Consider the following 6,652-nt stretch of genomic DNA (forward strand, 5'->3'; position numbering starts at 1 on the left):
CATGAGTGTAAAGTACTGTAGAGAAAAGTGCTCCCGAAAGGGGGATAGAGGTTTGGAGGCGTTGTTACTAAAAATGGTAACAGGGGGTAACGCAGGGTAACAGGGGGGTAAAAGGTAACAGGCTGAGAATAGTGGCTCTGAGGGGTTGTTTCACCTACAGTAATTATGAGATCACGTGCAAAACGTGTATCATCATTGTCGTAATATTTTAGAAAAAAAGACAAATTCCCACTAATCTTAAAACCAAAAACGACTTGGAAGTGCTCTTGGAAGGGTAGAGTTTTAACTCTGAGTTTTAACGCTAGACTTAAGACTTAGAACCTTAGGATCTGCGGATCCAAGAGCTCAAAAAAGGTCCAATGAGGCTGTGCCAAATTGAAATATCCGATTAAATTTAAGGGATGGCCCAAAATCGACTTTCTCGCCCGAACTCAAAATTTCGAAAAACGAAATAAGCTAAATTCTCAATAGATTTTGACCATGTTTGTAGAACAGCCATTTGAAAGCTATTGAAGCTTGAATAGGGTGTCAATTTCTATCCTTTTGTATTATCAGCATCAAATTTATAAGTAAGAAAACCTTTGCTGGAATTGATTAAAAAAGCTTTATATTTGACCATCAGATCATTATTTCACAAAAATAAGTGATTTTATGAAAATAAGGACAACATAATAATTATTGATTAGAATTGTATCTCTAAAACTGCCCTCTTGACAATATTTATCTATTTATATGAAAGGCATCTCATTCGGTACAATTAAAATATTTCGTGTAATAAAACCAATAAAGCTTGCAGGTGTCACACTTGAGTAGCTTGTCAATAATTTTGTCAAAAAGGGTCACGTTGTCAAGAAAATGACAGGTAACGCTTACGTTATTAATAGCAACATCAAAGATGTTTCTTGTGGAAGAAGCGCACGCATTTCTTTTCAAAACTTAAAGTTATGAAATGCTCTGTTCATACAAAAATGAGCGAAAAGATGTGTGATTTGAGTGGTTACACAACTTTAGTCACAAAAAGTAAACAGTTTGGCTGGGTTTATCATGCTTTGCTTTGAGTTGTAAGCTATTTTTGTGCTGTTATTATTTGATAACAGGCTCTGACTTGTTTTTAATTTGCAACTCGCACTTTTAATTTTGCAACTTAGGAATTTTTTGTGTTAAAATGTAGCCTGGATATCCAAGCTCAAAATCTTAGAAAAAACAAAAAATATCTCACCTCTCAGTTCTAAGATTATAGAGCTCGGTGCAGGTAGATTAGTCTGACACAGAATGTTATAAACAGTCTGTGTGTGAACCCTTGTTGACAGACTTTCTGAACTTTGGAAACCCAGGCAAACACACATAATCAACTTACCATAAAATCTCTTTCACAAGCCCTAAAAACTTTCAAAACTACTAAAACCCACATCAAAACATCTGCCGCATGTAATTAGACTTCCAGCCAACAGCTATTTGTTTTCATTTTCATTTGTTTTACTTTTTTCTGCAGAGTCAGTTTTTCCATAAATTGTGCGTGTGCATCGGAATTATCAAAATGCGCGCGAAAGTACTGCTAAGTAATACGCCGAAAGCTGGACAATCAGCTCGAACCTGCATTGCAGGGAAAATGTCCCTGCAGGCTAGTTGCCTGTCCCAAGCGTTAAACAAAAATATCATAAACTAGACTGTGAACAAGGTTTAACGCTTTGATTCCCAGGCTAGTTAAAATGCAACTCGTAACTCGTAAAAAGTAACGCGCAACTCGTGGTTCTAAATGCAACTCGTAACACGTAACTCGTAACTTGCATATGAAAAATCCTCTCATGCCCGTCCTGTATACATCAGATTATAGAAATACAGGACGGATCTCCTGTCTAGAAATGATGCTGCAGACATTAGTTAAAAAACAAGAAGCCCGTTAGGCGTGAAGGCCCAGCAAAAGCGAAATTTTCGCGAATTTCGCGAATTTCGGGATGTCCAAAAATTCCAAAAAATGTTTAACAAGATTTCAAATTTCCCGCAGGAAAGGGATGGCCAAAGGCTAAAAAATTTTACTGCGTCGACAGGGGCGGATACAGGAATTTTTATCACTGTGTGAAGATTCCGGTTTACCCCGATTTTCCAATATAATCCCGATTTTTGAATCCGATAATTGAAGGAATACTCTACATGCCACACACATGTATATAATATCTTTGATTCACTCTACTTATAAGAGCACAGAATCATAGTTTCAAAATGTCCTCATGTTAGTTTATGTTCTTGTAAAAAACTTTAGATCAGACTCAGAAAGAGAGAAAACTTCGTGATTTGTTTACACGTAAATCGCGATAGTGTGAAGGGTATGAAAAAGTGGTTTCACACAGTCTGAAGGAATGAAAATTCGTGAAAAGTATGCAAAACTATGTAATTATCCTCACGAAATTCTGCCAAAATAATCTCCACCGTTGAGGTATGATAACAAGATGAATGCGACTCCTTCAGTAAACTTATTACGATGGAGAGTCTCTCTCACACAAACAAAAGTTTCTTTGACGTCATTTTTTCACAGAAAGTGAAACGTATCAACAGATGTACCTTTTGAACATTGTGTACAGAAAGCATTTATGTTTCTTTGAAAGAACAAAATATTTTTTCTATAAGAAAAAATTTATAGAAAACAATTTTAGTGTTTTTATTTTTTCGAATCGAGAAAATTGAGTGTGTGAATTCACCACATTCACATACTCTGTATCCGCCCCTGGTCGAGCAAAACAAAATGAAAAATAAGTCGACAAGGATAATTCTCCCTTTCTTTATTTCTTAGAACAGGGAAGTGAAAAAATAAACGAAACATAATGTAGTCAATCAAAAATTAATTGAATGTTGAAAGCTCGAAACTTTCTACCTGAAGGTGAACAATCAAATTCAAAATACCTTAAAGGAAGAAATTTTGGCGGGAATTTAATTTGGCAGATGGCCAAAAAAGTTTATTCAGAGGGAATTTAATTTGGCGGATGGACGAAAAAACTAAATTTGGCGGGAATTTAATTTGGCGGTCGCTTAAAAATTGAACCTTAAGATGGCGTCAAAACAGCGAAGAAATAGCAAAAACACCTTAAAAGAGATCATATTTTTAAAATGTTTAATTTGGCGGGAATTAAATTTGGCAGATGGCGGAAAATAAAACCATTTCTAACTATAAGGTGGAAAACTTTGACAAAAATTTCTGTGAGACGGAAATCGGTCTGAGACGGAAGAACTTTGATCACTGATGACTGAAGGGTATATGACTGGTTTCCATCTCAAAATTTCATAAATTTGAGGCTACCATACAATAAAAACATCCAAATTCAGGCAACAACTCACGGCTGTTTCAGTAAGCCAAAAATCGAACGTCTGGAATCGAACCAACACAAAAATTGACGAAAATTTACCTTACTCATTGATCTGTAGGTCTAGCTCTGAAGATCATTTTAAAATTCTGTAAAAAGCCTCTTGAAGCCGAAAGATAGTTCTTTCCGAATCATTTTACTTTGTTTTGATTCGATCACGCAATCTCAAGTTATAAGATTTCAAAGGTCTGCGAAATCGTAACATCCGGTCAACTTTGAAACCTTGTCGCAAAACGGCTTTTCAACTTAAGACCCTGAAATTTTCACCAGTCCCTCGCAAAATATAAGGTCGTTACACAGACTATAGTTTACGGGCCCGGGCCTGCCCAGTTTAGCCTGGACTACGAAAACTCGTGTTTAATGCCCTGTGGAAGCTTATGAAGACCTTTGACTATCGGTAAACGTACATGAATCGAAAGCTGAATCCTTTTTCTTTCAGAAAAAGTTTACTTCAAAGGATATAAAGGCAGCGCCATTATGCGACAAGCCATAGAAGAGACATAGGTTCACACAAAATTTTCCTCGCCTCGAGAAAAATTTCGTACGGCTTTTTTCATGTTTTGGTCACGTGATCGACGCCTTCCATTTCTCGAAAAACAAGCCAATCAGAGTTGACGATTTTCCCGCGGCACATTTTGATTGGCCGATTTCAGCGTAACGGGTGGCAACATGGTAGCCAAAGAAGCGATAATTTCATTCAACTTGCTATTTTGGTGGTGGATGGAGGTTTTGTCAAACTTTTTCAAGTTAAGTGAATCGATCTAATTTTTAAACTTCAAAAAGCTTTTTAGCAATTTGATTGGCTTGTTTTTAATGTTTCTCTTGGATAGAACCAGGGGTTGAGTGACTTCAAATCTCTAAGATAGCCCTTCAAACAATCTTACTTGTTCCCAGATATTTTCTAGAATTTCTGTTGCATAATCACCTCATCAGCCTCTAATATTCTGACTTGTGGTAATAGATACTAGATTAGAATTTCATAGCTAGATTTTGTTTTCCTTCAATATCTTTTCTTTCTTCTGTCTTCTTCAGGTCTGTGATCTGGGGGATGGAGGGTTCAACAACCAACAACTGACGACCGAGAAAGCTAAGTTCGACCAAAAAAGTTACACGAAATGAAAGACTTGACCCTGGATTTTAAGGTAGGACTTATTTGAAATATTCTTAAGAGAATTAAGGTACTATTAGTTCTTTTCAAGGCTGAGGGAAATGGTGATTGGGTATGAACTGATGAAAATAGACATAGTTTTTTTGTTGTTTTTTATTTAAAATGTTTTCTTCATTTTGTAGGACGACTTGTGCGGTCCTGCAGCAACATGTAAATTTATGGCTGGATAGTTGGACTCCTTGACTAATACTGCTCAGCTGCTTGCTGATTTCTCCATATCCAAGTGTAGAAGATGGAAATATACCTGTTGTCATGCTGGAATCGTATCAAGAAGACAGAGGCAGGAGATCCTCAGAGGCAGAAAAAGCGAGAAAGAAATTTTTCTGCTTAGTTCTTGTTAACTTAAAATTATCCATATTTTCTAAATAAATCAAGAAGAAATCATTTATTACATTAATACATACAGTTGTCTGTCAAATTACTTTCATGAGAGACTGATTTGGAACTAGTTGGAACACATTATTTAGTGAAATTCTCCTCTAAAAAATCATTAAATTCCCGGAAATTTATCCCAAGTCCCAAATTTGAATTTCTAAGGTAAAAACTGAGCTTTATTCAAAGTTTCCTGATGTTATATGGGTATTGATCATTCCCAGGCATGTCCTCTATCCTTCCAATGGAGTTATAAAAGCAAATAATGGCCTAAAGTCCTAATTATAAGCCTATATTTCCGTTGTAAACAAGTCCGAAAATTTTGAAAAATTACCTTCGGCGTCTTTGATCCCGATTTCTAAAAAGAGAAAAAGAGAAAGTGTTTATGAAGTTATATTTTTCTTAAAGCTCTATCCTTCCCTGAAAAAGTGTTTTTTACAGAATTAAAAAAGCTTCTTTAGTTGTTGAAATATTTGGGATTTTGTATGGGAAGGTAAAAATTTTTCGCAAATCTGACGTCAATTCAGTTTCTCCGCGTTGGAACAGCCGTGAACTACCAAGAAGTGGTGTATTTACCCCCTGATTTGCCCACAGTGACCCTGATTACAGACAATGAAAACCACAAAAAACTTTCCCATTGCTCCTACTACAAAATGACTGGTCAGAAATAAAATTGGTACTACACCATAAAACCGCTTTATGGGTGAAGTAGGTCCAAAAACGATAAAAATCGCCTAAAATGGGCATTTTTACCCCCTGGTTTGTCCATTTGCACCCTGGGTTTGTTAGTTTTAAGTCAGCATTGTCATCTATCAAGATATATTACACGAAAATCAAGTTTAAACTAGTTTTGATGACGTTTTTACCAAGATTAGTGGTGAAAATTGCTCAAATAAGGTAAAAACCCATAAAAATGGGCAATTTTACCCCCTGCAGCCCTGAAATAATACTAAATACTGTTTGTTTGAAATTTTTCTGATGTATTGTATCAAAGTCTATCATAACACCTAGTTTGTGTCTCATTAAAAGTTGTTTGGGTAGGTCCCAGACTTAAAAAGGGTCAAAATTTAGTTAAAATACCCAAATTTTCCCTCTTTTTCCCCAGGCAAACCTATAAAAATAATTTTTCACAAAAATTATTTGCCGAAAATAATCATCAGCCTACCTTGAAACTTTTTGCAAAGTTTCAAAGCAATTGGTCAACTGATTAACTAGATACAGCAAATTATATCATCCCTGGAATGGCATTTTCCTTAACAAATCCTTACAAAGGGTAAAAAGTACCCCCTAAACTCGGGCCCAGTATGAAAAATTGACCAGGAGTTAGCTTTGGGGACCGACCATTTCTTAAACTAGGATAATTGAGGATTCCAAAAATATATAGTTTATCCTGTAGAATCTTGGGTTAAGCAAAAGTGCTTATTTAAGGAGATATAGGATTTGGCTCCCGGACTATACCTTCTGTAAAATATACAACTATGAAAATCAAAATGGCGACAAGCATTTTCAGTGGATCATGGATTTTCTTCATCATCCAAAATTCAAATTTACAGCTTTCTACCCTTTATTTTCTGGTAGAAATTGGTGTATTTGTTTTGTTGAAAGGCTTATCTTTAAAATTCTCCTCATTATAGGCTCTAAAATTGACATTTTTCAATTATTATGCATTATGCATTATGCAATATGCATTATGTTTTATGCATTTTGGACCTGCCGTTGCCATATTCCATTTAATCGATATTTGAAATAATTCTGT

At 35.6% G+C, this 6,652-nt stretch overlaps 1 long non-coding RNA gene across 1 annotated transcript; it reads left to right on the forward strand.

Annotated features, from left to right (window-relative positions):
• Positions 1-3,327: 3,327 nt before the first annotated feature.
• LOC136804860 (uncharacterized) lies at positions 3,328-4,921 on the forward strand. The gene is made up of 3 exons (XR_010846304.1): positions 3,328-4,102; positions 4,389-4,498; positions 4,647-4,921. It is a non-coding gene; the product is annotated as an uncharacterized lncRNA (long non-coding RNA).
• Positions 4,922-6,652: the final 1,731 nt, after the last annotated feature.

This window comes from Clytia hemisphaerica, unplaced genomic scaffold, assembly GCF_902728285.1.
Source record: "Clytia hemisphaerica strain Z4C2 unplaced genomic scaffold, Clytia hemisphaerica genome assembly, whole genome shotgun sequence".
In the NCBI taxonomy this organism is placed as follows: Eukaryota; Metazoa; Cnidaria; class Hydrozoa; order Leptothecata; family Clytiidae; genus Clytia; species Clytia hemisphaerica.